This window comes from Rattus norvegicus, chromosome 19 (genome assembly GCF_036323735.1).
Source record: "Rattus norvegicus strain BN/NHsdMcwi chromosome 19, GRCr8, whole genome shotgun sequence".
In the NCBI taxonomy this organism is placed as follows: Eukaryota; Metazoa; Chordata; class Mammalia; order Rodentia; family Muridae; genus Rattus; species Rattus norvegicus.
Genome location: NC_086037.1, coordinates 43187951 through 43204147, shown reverse-complemented (window position 1 = coordinate 43204147; position 16197 = coordinate 43187951). Strand labels below are relative to the sequence as shown.

The 16197-nt window shown below is 39.6% G+C and overlaps 1 protein-coding gene across 12 annotated transcripts in view; it reads left to right on the top strand.

Moving 5' to 3' along the window:
• Inpp4b (inositol polyphosphate-4-phosphatase type II B) overlaps nucleotides 1-16197 on the top strand; it is a 750330-nt gene that overhangs the window by 370892 nt on the left and 363241 nt on the right. For 11 of the 12 annotated variants that reach the window (XM_063277738.1, XM_063277736.1, XM_017601165.3 and 8 more), the window contains one exon: nucleotides 1453-1517. The exons of the other annotated variant lie outside the window; for it this stretch is intronic. The gene's annotated coding sequence lies outside the window, so the exon portion shown is untranslated. The remainder of the gene's footprint in view (nucleotides 1-1452; nucleotides 1518-16197) is intronic. 12 annotated transcript variants of the gene reach the window in all.

Here is a 16197-nt window from a genome sequence, read left to right as displayed (position 1 = left end):
TCAGATCTTGTTTAAACAACCATGTTGTTGGGTTTCATACATGTACCTCTCTGTCATATTCAGAAGACATTACCTCACAGCACATTTCCAGATCCTTTGGCCCTTACAATATGTCTGGACCCTCTACCACAGTGTTCCTTGCCTTTGGTGTAGGGAGGTGGTTGAATATTTGTCACTTGTACTGGGTTCCCCATCATCATTCTCTTCATTTTGTCCAGCTGTGCTTTCAGTAATGTGTTCTATCTGCTGCAGACAGAAGCTTCTTTAATGAGAGATATGATCTACACTTAACCATTATTCTAAAAATATCTATGTAGAATAGAGTTAGAAATTACACTTCCTCAAGAAATGTCAGTAGGAGTTTCTCCTTTAGTCTCCATAGCTTCACAGCCAAGACTAGTTGGCTAGGCTTCTAGTACAAAGCATAAAGTTCCTCCCACTGAGTGCATCTAATGTAGGTAGGTGTTGGTTACTACTAAGATAAAAGTGCCAATGTTGTACCTGGGTATCCCTTGTTATGTTAGGCACTGTGGTTCTTGGTGTCACAGCTGAGTAGGACTATTGGATGTTTCTCTCCCTTGACATGTTGTATAAGACCTGCTGGTACTATGAAAGCCAGCCCTTAGGGAAGAGAATTTTGGGTTGGATCCAGCTGGATTCCTTCAAGTCCTCTGTCTAAAGTGTATGGTGTCTCCAGCAAGAGACTCATGTTCAAGTTCTGTGAAGTAATGAAATGAAACAGTGATGCCTTTATACACATACACAAACGCATCCATGTATTATGTAATTTTATGTAAATATAAAACAATACTCTTCCCTACTTCTTGTGTGGGAATAAAACCTGGACTAACTACAGACACCATGAAATGAAGAAGGGCTAGGATGTGAGGAGAGAAGCTGTTGAGAGAGGCTATGAATAGGGGGAGGGGATGGTAACAGAGGGTTTGAAAGGTGAGTAAGAAGGCAATCCTGGGAAGGGGAGAGGCAAGGTACAAAGGACACTAAGATCTGAAAAGTCAAGATCCTCTTATCAGACTATGTTAAGAGTTCAGGGGTCATCCTCCAGCAGCCAACTAAAGGCTCATCCTGAAGACAAGCTTTCTTGGAATGTGTAGGACCTGAGTAATATAGATCTACTGAGTTGACCTCATGTTGGCCTGTGGTTATGAGGAATAAATGCATTAAACTATACAATGTCAAACAGTGTCTGGCAAAGAACAATACCAGGCACATGTGAGTAGGACACAAAGGACAATGATAATTCTTCTAGTAAACTCTTTGTGTTGCAAGGGTCTTATTAACTCAGACTAGAAGTAGTGTTCTGTGAACAGTGTAATGAGTCCCCCATGTTTATAATGCTGAATATTTATTTAATGTATTCCTGGATGGATAATTTAGTAAGATAAGGTGTGCGTGCAACATTCTAAAACTTTGTACTTTTGTACTTTACAGAGCCCTAAAACCAGTGAAACAACAATCAAAGATCCAAGGTGTTGAGGAACACAACAATATAACAGGTACAGGTGTCATTCCTCATAACAATATATAATAAGAACACCAATGACTGTCCAAACATATAGCTTCTTTGCTAACAATCTGTTTTACAGCACTGCTTGTTTGGTGATTTAGATAGGCATGAATTCGTACTGAAAGGCAGTTGTGTGTGTTATGTAGATAAATTAATTGTTTTGTTTGTATTAAGGTGATATTTGGAAGTTTCGTGTATACTGGGTACAGACAGAAATGTGAAAATTAACAAATTATCATCACCCATTAGGAAGCGACCTCCGAAAGGCCTTTACAAGACTGTACAGCACAAGCATATCCATTCTTGCCTTCACAGGACTTAGTGTCCAGTGGGAGACTAGCCGTATGTGAGCAGTTTATGATTAAATACTATTAAGGAAATGTGCAGCATTCAATAGGACGACACTGAGAACAAATGTGGAAGCGTTTGCTGAGTTCGGGGAAACTGTATATTTTCTGGGTGTCTTTTAAATTAAGACCTGAAATGTGAGGATAAAGATACTCAGGAGTATTGAGGTGCATGAAATCAAAGTGGAAGAAAGAGGAAGCAGAGGAAGAGGATGAGGAGGAAAACAGGAAGAAAAGGAGATGAAAAGAAGGGGGAGGGAAGGACGGATGTGGGGTGGGAAGGAAAGGACTAAGCAAGAAGAAATAGAATGGGCAGTGTGACATCATTATGGCCCAGACATCATTGTGGACACAGACACGAGCTAAGTCATGATGAAGAGGGAAACCAGCTGACGTGACAGGGCCTTCATATCTATCATGGGGTAACTTTGGACCATCTGCCTTGGTAAATTTAACATGTGCTTTGTTTTTGTTGTTGTTCCTGGGCCATGTTATTTTCTCATGAGTCCCTGCATAGCCATGGTTTCAAATCTGTCCCTGTCCCCAACCTCTGCCTTTCATCTCCTGGGGAAGTACAGTGGAATTGGGTCTCTGGTGTCCAATGAGTTCACTCCTTTAGATGTCACTTCCCTGTAATATTGTACATAACATGGTTTGAGGTAAAGAATGTCTGGAAGTATGTAAAGACTGAAGTCATCAGCTACTTGGAGCACAAATTAACAGAGTAGACATTTTATACATTGTACAAAACGTAAAATGAACACATACACACACACACACACACACACACACACACACACACACGCACACACCTATTACAGGACTTCCTTTGGCACCACCAGATGAATAAAGATAAGAAGACATATATTCTAAATAAAGGCAGGGAGACATTGATTGCTTTGGTCTTTTAGTTGGGCTCTTTCTCAACTAGCTCGTAACGTAACAACTTTCTTATTCTGTTCTGGTTGGCCATGTGGCTCATTAGTACCTCTCCCAGAGTCCTACCTCTTCCTGGAAGTTCCATCTTCTACTTCCTGACTGGGATATTGGCCATCAGATCTTTATTTTACCAATCAGAAGGTGAGGGAGGGAGTGTTTACAAAACATGGAGACAGGCTTTACAATACCAAAGTCTGGCCTGTAATCAGAGCTCTGCTGGTTCAGAAATCAACGTTTGTATGATACAGAAACAGTCTTTACATAATGTATAAAAAAACACTCCAACACACTACACACACACACACACACACACACACAGACACACACTCACACAGGTACACACTGGCAGGCATGTATGTGCAGACATGAACTTGAATGTTCAAATTTGTGCATTTGTGTGTTTTAATAATCTTAATATCTCTCAAATCGATTTATCAGATTGTAGTGAGGGCAGGTTCAGTATGTTCTCTTGGAATTTGTTTTAAGATAATCTTTTACACCTGAGCTTAGCATGCTCTTAGAAACTGAGGCCCATTTTATGTTTATGAATATTAAACCACTCACTACAGGTAGTTTCCTACAATCCTGATAATTCAAGCCAGGCTACCTCCTCACCTTGGTGGTTTAGCTTCATTTAGCACAGAATTTTTTTGCCTCGATTATCTGGCTAGTTGCTTCCAGTAATCAGCATATCTGAAAGTGAGGAGATGGCCTTAGGTGGCAATAAGGATCTCTGAAATAAGAGCCTAGCAAAGAATTTTTAATATCAGCATTAACCATGATCCTTTCTAATGTCAAAGCAACACAGGAAAACCACAAAATTACTGTTTGCATCTCAACTAACCTGACTCATTCCTTTCCGCCAAAAATGCTTAGACTTAATTTTAAAATTCTCATAATTTAAGCCTACTCTCAATCCTGAGATCGAGCTTTTTGCAGCGGGGCAAGTGAGTCGGGCTGGTGCTTACTTAGGTCAGTATGCTGAAGAATGCTTGTATATGCTGGGATTTTCTACATGAGGGCAACAGAAGTCCCAAAGACTCAGCTCTATAGCTCATTTACGCTTTACCAAGAGGGAGTTTATCACTTCTGTATGAAAGGCCAGGGGCTTTTGTAGATGAATTCAGCATCCTTCAATTAAATTGGTGATTATTATTGAAAGGAAGAAGAAAATCACAAATAATTCCCCCAAGCTCTGTTTCGTCCCCAGAAAGGCAAGAGGCAGCTGTCCTCACACTATTCCTATTCTCATTTGCTCTCTACTAAAGAGGCCTTTCAAATTTGGAATGTAATTAGAAATCTTAATTGAAAATAGTTTCTTAAGACAAGAGAAAGAAAGCCACAGGGTTGACATGGAGGAAGTAAGGAGGAAAACAGAAACAGTGTTAGCCCACCTGTACTGAGCAGTGAGGGCCTAGAGTGGCCTCGGCCAAGTTGCTATGCAGCTGCCGTGTGAGCTTACTGAGGCCTTCTCTCAGATAAGAGAAATCTCTCATTCTCCACACAGGTTACCATTTCCAGAGCTTTTATTTTCTTTGTGAGGAAGAACAGTGGTCTTACCTTCTGAGGCCTTGGATACATGTTAGCTCCCTCCCTCTCTGTGCTGCCCTGAACTCTTTGTAACTATTCTCTACATTTTGTGCACATCTTCTTTACCTTCAGATTTTCTAATCTCAGTTTTCAGTTCGATTTCTATCCTGCCTCGTGTCTCCAATTACATATACTGGCTGGTGCTTTGCACCCAGCCTAGATGTATATTAGCGAGCACTAGAAAGGAAACATCAGGAGGCCAAATCAGAAAGGATGCTAGCTTTGTGGACATGTATTGCAATATCTAGCACAGAGTGTCGCCAGTGGAAGAGACTGTACTTATTGATTCTGGCCAACAGCGGCTGGCTCAAAGGCAGATTCATTGATCTTTTCATTCACGCTGGCCCTTGCGGATGTTCTAATGTTATGGATTCTTCCACCCAGGCTGTAAGCGCCACTTATGGTCAAGGCAGCATGTTGCTGAATTGCACATGGCGCTTTGAGTCTTACTCGGTAGGTGCTCAGTACTTGACACTGTCAGTTCACAGTATCACAGAACAAATAACTCCACTCGTGCTATTCTGTGGGTTAAAAACCATGCCTAACATGAGGTGAGAATGATCCGAGCCTCCTGCGAATACTGCCATTAGATGACGTCACACCTATATCCTGCTTCCATTGTATCAGTCACTTTGCTGACATTCGTGCAGTCCACATCCTTGGCCATTTGTCTTTGATTTCATTTAGATTCCGCTCTTCCTACTGCCTTCCTTACTCTTTCTCTACTTCCCTCTTACTCTTTCTCCCTTCCTTCTTTTATGTGGCTCCAAATTTTTAACAAATCTTTTAAATTTCTATCAAATAGCAGATCCATGGAGCGGTGCTAGGTGTCCCACAGGATTATTATTTCACTACTTTAATATTTGCTTAGTGTTCAGAAAGTGTCCTGTGTTTGACATCAGAAGAAATAGAGCTCAACATAGTCTATGGAAGCCAGGTGACTTGCATGTTCATGCCTCTTCTTTTCTCTCTCTTCTGTATCATCTTACCCTTCCTTTCCATGAGAATGAACTTGTGACTTGCTCCCACCCTGACACCTGCAGTACTGGAGGGAGGAATTCAGCCTATGAACATCAAGATGAAAGACTTACGAGTTGACTGTGTCAGGATGACTAGGCCTTCCAATTTCCTGTTTGTATTTTTCAGGTGCCAGATCCTGTTACCCAGTGGAATGTTGGTTCATTGAAAGTTTTGTGTATCTTTTTCCTTATATCTTTCCTTGTGTTCCTTCCTTGGTTTATAAGTTGCATGCACCTGATATTGAGAACTATTTCTGTATATCTGTTTCATCTTCAGTCTACCTGCCTCTTCTCTTGACTCAAAAGGATGTACCACGGATACAATTTGAGTGGCTCTTGCTTCAACGATTCCTTAGAATCCTTGGATGCCATGCATTTACGTTCCCTCCTGGCCATCAGGAGAGCCTTTCGTTGCTGTAATGCATCCTGCTTCCAACATCATACCCAAAACGTAGTGCAGGTTAATATATTTTGTTGTTGACATATTTTAGTAAACGGGAATTAGCATCTTTCCAATATACAAAACCATCTCCAAGGAATAATATTGTGAAATAAATTGTCCAAGAAGCCAGAGTAAATGGTAGAGCCATGGCAAGCTGGGCTGATCTGGTTCTAAGTGTTTTAAGCACTTGCTATTCAGTTGGTGAACGAGCACAATTAGAGATGCTGTGTGAGAGGAACTCCAGCATGTACACCAGACTTCTGTGGCATAAAAGAATGTAAAGAGGCCCCAGAATAGTAGGGAGAAGTATTTAAATGAAGGCAAGATTATTACATCAATAAAAGAACAGAGAGTAGTGAGGAAATTCTCACTTTCAAGGGAAAAAAGGAGTCAGAGGTTCTATGTGACAATGATCAAGGCAGAGGTGTGTGGACAACAGAGTGAGGAAAATGAAGCAAAGTGAGTGCTGAGAGAGGGGACAGACACAGGGGTGCAGAGAGAGGAGGCAGGGAGAGGTGAGCAGAGAGAGGGTGCAGAGAGAGGGGTGCAGACAGAGGGTGCAGAGAGGGGGGCAGGAAGAGGTGAGCAGGGAGAAGGATGTAGAGGGAGTGGTGCAGAGAGAGGGGTGCAGACAGAGGGTGCAGAGAGAGGGGTCAGGAAGAGGTGAGCAGAGAGAGGGTTGCAGAGGAAGTGGTGCAGAGAGAGGGGTGCAGAGTGTAGCCCCTGCTGCAGTGCTGGTGATGCTAATTAAGCACTGAAAACCGGTTCTCTGGAAGACTGAAAAGGAAACTTTTCTATTTGTACTGGGCATTTTATACATGTTTGGTGCTTATTAAATGCACATCATACAAATGACGGGTGTATCTTCTCTTCACTTCTCCTCATGTAGAACCAAAGAAGTTACGATATTGACTACTGCAAGCCATCAGGAAGGTAGATAAAGAGGGGTAATGAAGTTGTCTTATGGTTTTTTTTCATTATTCAACCATAAAGTGAGTTCCCCTCCGTGTCTTAGCACCTGCCATTCCTTTCTGATCATAGAAGGCAACTCATGATACAGATGGATTTATTAAATCAATCCATGGCTTGTTCAGGCTCTGTGATATGTCTTAGACAATTGCAGCATGACTATGTAGGTGCCATAGTGTCCTTGAATGTGACACTTTGCCCCTGTTCTTTTTGGAGATATTTTGCCAGTTGTATGTAGCAACTGTATTTCCTTGTGTCACATTGTACATTGCTTATCCTTATATTCAGTGTAGAGTGATTTTAGTAAGTAAATATTTTAAGGTAAGGTGTGTGGTTGTGTGACCATCAGAGAGGTAAGAATCCAGCCATGAAAATACTGTGTAATATATTACATGTCTGCTTTAAGCCACAGGAATGAGAAGGCTTAGCATACCATGTTATATCCTTTGTAGATAACCCCGGGCACTATGTGATCTTCTCTGCAGAGCTAGAGTGAAATTCTAATAGTCACACATGGACATTTATTCTTGCCAGCCGTAATGAAAAATTGTAGACAGTGTTTTAATTAAATGTGTTACCTGTTTAACTTTGAAATTTTAAATTTCAAAAGAAAATGAGCAATGCGTCGTCAGAACCTGCAGATACTTTGGTCAATGCTACTTAGAACCTGAAATGTCCCAGCGTAAGCAATTCAATGAGCTCTATGAATTAATAGCTTTGGTGATGTCTGTGTGAGGAATGTCCGGATATAATCACAACTTCAACTTTCATGTTGCTCAGGCACATGACATCTAACTGGTCTTGGATGTATTTGTGTGGCCACACTTAGAAGGATTTTAAAATATCTGACACTGTCCAGGCCCCACTTCTCTAGCCTTCTCCTTGAATACATGTAAAATAGCGAATAACCTATGGTCATATTATAATCTCTATACATCCCTACTCTTAAGACACAGTAGAGATGGAATCCTAGATACCATGTTTACAATACACAGTTTGAAGAAAATATTAAGGCAAAACCATTGTCACTTAAATATAAACATTCAAATCACATTGTTGCATCGTCGTCTTAAGTTTTTAATGGTTAAAAGATGACAGAGGAAGCCATTTGAAAACCAGTAAGCGATCAGGATGCAACTGATGGTAGCCATTAGGGTCAACTCAAAATGAAAGAACTTGGGATGTTTGTTGCTAAAGTGTGAGAACACTGGCTTCTAAGCAAGAAGCCCTGGATTCGACTTTCAGCACTGCATGAAACCAGCTGGTAGTGTGTGGCTGGCCGAGGTAAAATAGAAGGATAGCAAACGTCATGGTCATTCTCAGCGGGGCAGTGAGTTTAAGGTCAGCTGAGATAAACAAGACTATCTCTAAAAGAAAAAACAACGAACTGTGGTGTGAGAGTTGTCATAAGACTTTTTGGGTTTCCAGGGTTAAAGTTTATTTTATTTATTTATTTATTTATTTATTTATTTATTTATTTATTTAAAATCCAACTTGCCACATGAAGCTGCTGTAGAAAAGAAGTTGTAAACTTTCAAGACTTTTTCCCAACATCCAGTGGAAGTTCTTGGATTTTTAGATAGTAAATTAGTGGTAGCCCAGGGATGTCACAGGCTAAAAGGGAGGATGCTAGGAAAGCTCATTTTAGAACAAGGACCTGTTATCTGACAGCTTGGGTACACTTCTGGTCCATTTCTGAGTCTTGGTGTTCTTCCTCTCTTCAGATCTAACCACCCCAAGTTTCTCATCGTCCTGTATTGAAATGCATGATTCTTGTGTCTTATTTTTTGAAATATCTGTGGTTGTTTCTTTTACAGTACTAGTATTTAAACACAAGGCATTGTGCATGCTAGCCAAACATGAAACCATGAGGCCAAACTTCCAGACCCCATACTTTTCAAGATTGGTGGGAGGTAGAAATATCATAGATGGTTCAAAAGGGAGATGGCGCCTGGGTGAAGTGTGCACTCACCATTCATCGGCGTGCCTTGCCTGTAACAGAATGATAGAACAGGATGGACCCAGCCAGGACAGCAGGCACTACCCACTGCTCACAAACATGTCTCCTCGGTTCTCTACCTAAAACCCAGGCTTCTACTGCTACACCATCCTATTTTGCTGTACTCTTGGCTCCATAACGTCTCCTCATTTAAAATTTCAAATCGTTATATCAAGTCCATGAGTATTTCTGCCTCTCATTTCCCTGGGTAACATTTTCCTTATAAGGACCTACTCTTTCCTCAAAGGAACATCAAGTCCACATTATAGAAATGAAAGTGTTCTCTTTTTCTCAGGCCGGAAAGAGGCCGCCTCGGTTGCTATGATCTCATTTTAGATTCCAGATGCATAATTCTGCTGTACTTCTCATAGCATCACATTTATTGGTCATGCTTCTACTCTCGACAAACTTTCCTTTAGACACATTATCTCCCCCTGGTCCCCAAGTTCTGACTGTTATACTTTTAAGTGATCAGATTTAATTTCCATGGAAAATTCCTCTGTAACACCCTTCATGCATAGTTTCTTTGTCATTTAGATGCTAGCCAGTTTCATCTGCCCACTTATCTCCTGATTGTGCTTTGACGTTCTCATCATTCAGAACGGAATACTTCGCTCATCTACTACTAAATCGTATCTTCCCCTTTTGACCGCTTCCCAATTCAGCTGAAAAGACCTTCAATTTTCTTATTACTACCACATTATTGGCTTCATCTTCCTCTCAATGCGTTATGAGACAAATTTTTTAACACTGAGTCTGTTGTGCTCTCGAGGCTGCTCAGTCCTTTGGAAGGAAGCCATAGAGTAGATAAGCTGCCCCTCAGACCAATCCCGCCCCCATATGTGGTCCCAAGCACAGCCTACTTGTTCTTACCCAGTGGTCATAGTGGTCAGCTTAGGACTCTCTCTACCTACTTAAAGCTCCCATATACTTCCTTTTTGTATCTTCTCAGCACATGGCTTTACCTCTTTTTAGTTCATTAAATTCATAAGAATAGAAAAATAAAGGAATAAAGAAAAATACAGTACATTTATTAAGGGAATTTAAGAAAACTCTAAAAATGTAGTTTAAAACTATGTGCCCTCCTCGTCCACATTCCCAGTGCCTCCTCCTTTCCCACCATCACGGGGGGTCTGACTTCACAGGTCATCTTGTGTATTCCTGTAGTTGTGTCTCATGTCTGTGTACTCTGTGTAACATGAAGCTTCAGATCACTATTTTCACAATTTAAATTACGAGAGTGTTGGCGTATATATTTTGAATCTCTCTAAACATCTTACCATGCCTTGTTTTGCTGCTCATCCTGCCTCTGGTTTTTATTTTCTTGATAGTTTCTGAGCTTTGCCTTTCTGTTCTATGAAACAAATATTTACTGACCTTGCTGCCAAACAGAATGAGAACTTCCCAATATGCTGATGGACTCTCTTCATCGCGAATATTTAGCCTGTTTGCAACATTCTCTTCGTTGGAGCTTCACTAGTGAACATTTTCCAAATTATTTCCTTACATCCATGTGTAACTGCTTGAAAGTGGCATTTGCTTCCCACTTTACCAGACACTATTGGCTTGGTTTGTACTATGACTGTCACTGGCTTCAACTTTAGTAAGCATCGCCGACTTGGTTTCTACTATGGTTGGCATTGGTTCTCACCTTTACCAGATATTGTCGGCTTGATTTGGACTATGGCTGGCTTGGGTTTGCAGCTTTACCTATATGTAGTCAACTTGGTTTCTTTTCCTGGCTTCCTGTCCATAAGCCCCCATTCCCTTCTTTCCTCCTCCCCCGTAGGAGTGCCCCCCCCATAACCCTTACTGCCACCACCCCCATATTACCCTGCACTGGGGGGTCCAACTTTGGCAGGACCAAGGGCTTTCCTTCCACTGGTGTCCCCACCCCCAACAAGGTCATCCTCTACTACATATGCAGTTGGAGCCCTGGGTCAGTCCACATATAGTCTTTCAGTAGTGGTTTAGTCCCTGGAAGCTCTGGTTGGTTTGCATTGTTGTTTTTATGGGGTTGCAAGCTCCTTCAACTCTTTCAACACTTCCTCTAATTCTCCCCAAGGGGGTCCTGTTCTCAGCTCAGTGGTTTGCTGCTAGCATTGACCTCTGTATTGGACATGCTCTGGATGTGTCTCTCAGGAGAGATCTATATCCGGCCCCTTTCAGCATGCACTTTTTAGCTTCATCAATCTTATCTAGTTTTAGTGGCTGTATATATATATATATATATATATATATATATGGGCCACATGTGGGGCAGACTCTGAATGGCCATTGCTTCAGTCTCTCTTCTAAACTTTGCCTCCATATACCCTCCTATTGATATTTTTGTCCCCCCTTTTAAGAAGAGGTGGGAGCATCCACATTTTGGTCATCCTTCTTCTTGAGCTTCCTGTGGTCTGTGGATTGCATCTTTGGTAATGTGAGCTTCTGGGCTAATATCCACTTATCAGTGAGTGCATACCAAGTGTGTTTTTCTGTGATTGGGTTACCTCACTCAGGATGATATTTTCTAGTTCATTCCATTTGCCTATGAACTTCATGAAGTCATTGTTTTTGATAGCCAGGCATTGGCAGCTTGATTTCTATCCTTGTCGATGCTCCATCAGTGCAGAAACCTCTATGACTTGAGTTCACCAAAATTTGCGGTTTAGAATTTTATAGTGCTACCTCTTGATGGTCCTGTCTCATTTACGTTGCCAGATGGGAATTGGGAATTTGAGAACTTCCCAACGTGTTTCTCAGCCAGTTCTGCTTAATATACTTAATTACTAGTAAATATAATTAGAAGTATTTTATTTCTGATGGAAGGTTTTTGCCTTTTGCTATTCATTTACTGGCATTTTAAATATTTCCTGGAAAGTAAATCTTCATCCATTTTAATTTTTTTATCTATACTGTCTTCTTTATTACCCTTTTGTAAATGTAACTTGATTTTTTCTAATTATAAAGTACAAGCTTACATTATGAATTTGTGATCATTTTTTACTATATGCATTTAAAACTATTACATTCCCTCAAACATATTTTGATATGTAGTATATAGACTTTCCTTAATTATAAGTATGTAACACGTAGCATTATAACTTCATTTTTGAATCCTGGGTTATGTGGAAGTTTATTATTTAACTCCATTTACATGGAGGACCTTCTAAATATCCTTTACTGAGTGTTTTTCAGTATAATTTTATTGTGGCAAGAAATATATTTTCTATGACTTCATGTCTTTACCTTGCTAGGCTTTAGTTTGTGATCCACAAACATAATCTGTCTTAGTGAATTCCTCATGTGACTTTGCAAAAAAAATGTTTGTGCTATCAGGTGGGTAGGCTTCTCGATGTTAGGTAAGTGGAGTATTTTGCTAGGATTTTTGTATCTATAGTAAAGAGGAACAATTGATTTCTTCAGGTATAACTGAATTTATCTATTTCTTTTACTGGATCCATTGTTAGATTTTTATCAGATTATTCACATATGACTTATTTAGGCTTATTTTGCCTTTTGGTGATTAACATTTTATGATTAACAATGACCCTATTAATATTAGAGATATAAAATCAATTGTGTTCAGTATTTGGGAAATGACCCCAGCCTTCTTCTGATGGTGAGTCCTCGGAGTGCGCATGTTTTCTCATCCTTTTTCTTCTTACCTATCTACCATATCATATTAAAATGTAACAAACTTGTTAAACGTAGCTGTGAACACATAGTTTCCATGTTCTGTTCTGCATAATCTTAGTTCTAAAATTGGCCTGTGCATATGAAGTAAATTGAAGATAAAATAATTAACTGATGTTTGGAGTAAAGCCACTGTGGTCACTAGATCCCATAAATGCTAGTTTTGTTCTCTTTTTAAAAAAATAAATAGGCATTTTATACTTTTATTCTATTCTGACTCCATTATGAACTTACCACACATAATTAACTGTCCTTAATGGTTACCCTCGGGTTGACATATTCAATGTAATTCTTTAGTGTCTACCTTCTAATGTGTTAGTAGAATAATCATATTCTATGCCCTTAGTACATAAGCAATATGATATATTCCTCATTGGTTATTCTTGAGGTTTTTAGCATTGGATATATATGTATATATATATATATATCAATGTATATATTTATATATATTTATAATATACATTCATATTTTATATTTATATATAATGTATAATTTATATAAATATATAAATAATATATATTCAATTTATATTTATATTTTAGATGCTTTAAACAAAAATACTTTTATATTATTTTTGCTCTAAACTAGTGGTTGCTGTCTCTGGCTTACAGGTCAAATCCAGAATATAGTGAGTTTTATCTGTAAAGCTTATCATTATAATGTGTCTATATTTTACATATTATCAATGGCTGATTTTACATTGCAACATTAAAATTGAGCATTTGTAACAACAACAACAATAAGGCCCACAAATCATTTGCTTTTTCTTTATGTTTTGTTTTGCTTTCAGTGCTGCAGGGCAAGCCCAGGACCTTGTACATTTACTGTATGACCAACCAGTGCTCACCTCTGCCTTAGGCAATTATCTTTTGTCCTTATTAGAAGCAAGAGAAAATGAAGTTAACTTCTATTTTTTTTTTGTACCATACCGGAGCTGCTTATTTATTTCGTAGACCTGCGTGTGTCTGTCATGCTTGAAGAACTTCTCTTAAGGTTTTCTGAAGTGCTGATAATGAGTTTGTCATTCATTATTTCTGGATAAGACCCATTAGCGCGTGTCAGTACTTAGCAGTTGCTTCCACCTTGCGTAGAATGCTGGGTTGATGGGTTTTCTAATTTCAAAACACCAAAGGTGCCATTCGTTCTTTTCTGCAATGCGTAGCTTCTAGCATGAAGCTGTTGTGTTTCTCAACTTGTTATCTTTTGCTTGGACTGATTCAGGATTTTCCCTGTGATTGGTTTTCAATGTGATGAATAAGACTTTTGCTGGTGTCTGTGTGTGTGTGTGTGTGTGTGTGTGTGTGTGTGTGTATACACAGAGACAGAGGCAGAGAGAGAGAAACAGGCAGACAGACAGAGAAATACAGACACACACACACACACACACATACACACACACAAATGCCTATGGCTTACTGGTGTGTAGAGTGCTATTGTCTTGCTTGATGTTTGCTGAACACCTTGGATGTCTTTTGATGCCTTTCAAGATTTTTGGAACAATCTCAGTACTGCCTCAAATATTTGCTTTGTTCTCTCTCTGATAGTCAGATATCATGTGCTTGGTGTTGTCACCCACATGTTGCCAGTCACTTCTTTGCTTTACTTGTTTCTGTTTGGGTGCATTCTACTGACCTACTTTCTGGTTTTCTAGTTTGTAGGTTGTGACAGTTACACATCAGTCTCCCAGAGACAGTCTTCATTGTGTTACCCAATTATTTATTTTATTTGTTTTGCTCTTTCTGTCTTTGCTAACATTCCTCATGTAGTTGTGCAGAATTTTCTGGTATAGCCTTCAGAATGATTTCTTTCTGATTCAGATTCTGATAATTTCAGCATCTGTGCGCTGTCTGGATCTGGCTTTTTTGATGACATTCTTACATTTTCTCTTAAATGAATTTTCTTGTTTTAGCCTTCCCCACCACTTCCTGCTTCTTCTGTTCTTCCCATCCTCCTCCTTTTTTGTTGCTCCTCCTTCCCCTTCTCCTCCTCTTCCTCACTCATTTTCCTCTTCTTCCTTATCTGTACGCTATGTAGAACAGTTGGGTCCGAGCAAAAGAGAGTTCATGGCTGGAGGTGGACACCCCAGTTTTACTTCTAAACCTTTGATATGTGTACAGAGGAAGTAGAAACAGTCTTGTAAGAACTTAACAGGCTGCAGTGTAGTTCCTATGACAATCCTCAGTGCATACCGAAAGTAACTATGTTCTTTTGGTGTTAGTATTGCTTAGTAGAGGTAGGGCCGAATGGATGGAAAGTTTGCTCTCTGCTCTCAACTTTAGGCTTTTGCTGGAAGAGAAGTTCACTGTTCATTTCTGTTGTGTCTCTACTAGTGGTGTGTAGGTAGTGTGTTATTTTAGCACTCTGTTTTCTGTTGAAGTGGAGTAGGAATCCAGTAGTGATGTCCTCTCCTGTTGTCTTAGAGCCCACACCTTAGAGAGCAAGCTCTTTGATCTTGGGGCACAGTAGTAAAGGATCTGAAAATCTTTAGTGGCCCTGTCTCCTGAAATTTTCCCCTCCTGTTTGCACTTCATAACTGTAATCGGTCCATGTGTGTGGCCTCATGGACCAGGACCTGTCATTTCTGCACTGTTGGGATGTGATTAGGGAAATTTTCCCTATATTTAACTTATGAATATGTGAATATGTCTTTTTCTCAACAGGAAATGAGATCATTGTGGAGAGCAAACTAAAATTGCTACAGCTTCCTGTGAGACCCTTGTCTTGTTGTCAGTGTCTATTCATCTCTCCTTCCTATACCAGACTGTTTTATACTTTCTCTTTCTATTTCCTGTAGTCTGCCGTCAAACAGTTCTTCTCATATCTGCCCTTCAAAATACCCCAGTCTCTCCTCAGTGGTCCTAGTACTTGACAGAGAGCATTTCAATGGAGTAGTATTCCATTGAATTCCGTGGTAGTATTCCATTGTTTGCTTCTGTATTCCTGTCTCCAGATTTCCTCATTAATTTTTATGCTTTGTCCTCCAAGGAATCACTAGTTATTCCCCTAAATATCCTTTTATCTTATTAATGAATCTCTAAACCCTTTTCCTCATTCTATGCATTTTTAGCAAACTTATGCATTATATTGACTTAGCCATTAGCCCCTGTTTCCGTGTGTGTGTGTGTGTGTGTGTGTGTGTGTGTTTCCCTAGGCTGAGTCTCTCCCTTGAGAATCTATATACTATGTTTACACACTTTATAGTTGTTCCCCCAGGACCACATACTTAAATTGAAATCTTCTTCTTTGACTAATCATCGCCTTGTTTATTCTCTGGAAGCTTCAGTTCTTTACAAGTTCAATTTTACTCCCATTTTCACAGTTACTACTCTAATATGGCACCAAACTCTATCATCAAAACCAGTAATTCTGTGTAAAAATTTCCTTTGAAATTATGGCTGTCTTTTCTATGGAAGATTTTCTGTGTTGGTATAAAATGATCATTTTATTTTTCTGGACTATTTAATTCACCAAAAGTACAATGGTTTTCTTATCATTACCATTGTTCAGCATTTTCGGACCATCTTTAGCAATTGGTGAACATTGTCCAGTTCTACTATGGGATATATTTGATATGGTTAATTTCTTCTTCGTCTACCTAGTTAGGTCTGTAGGCCCTTTTATTACCTAATCACTGAGTGTTGTGTACTTTTAGTCTGGAAGTCTGTACTTCCAATTTCTTAAA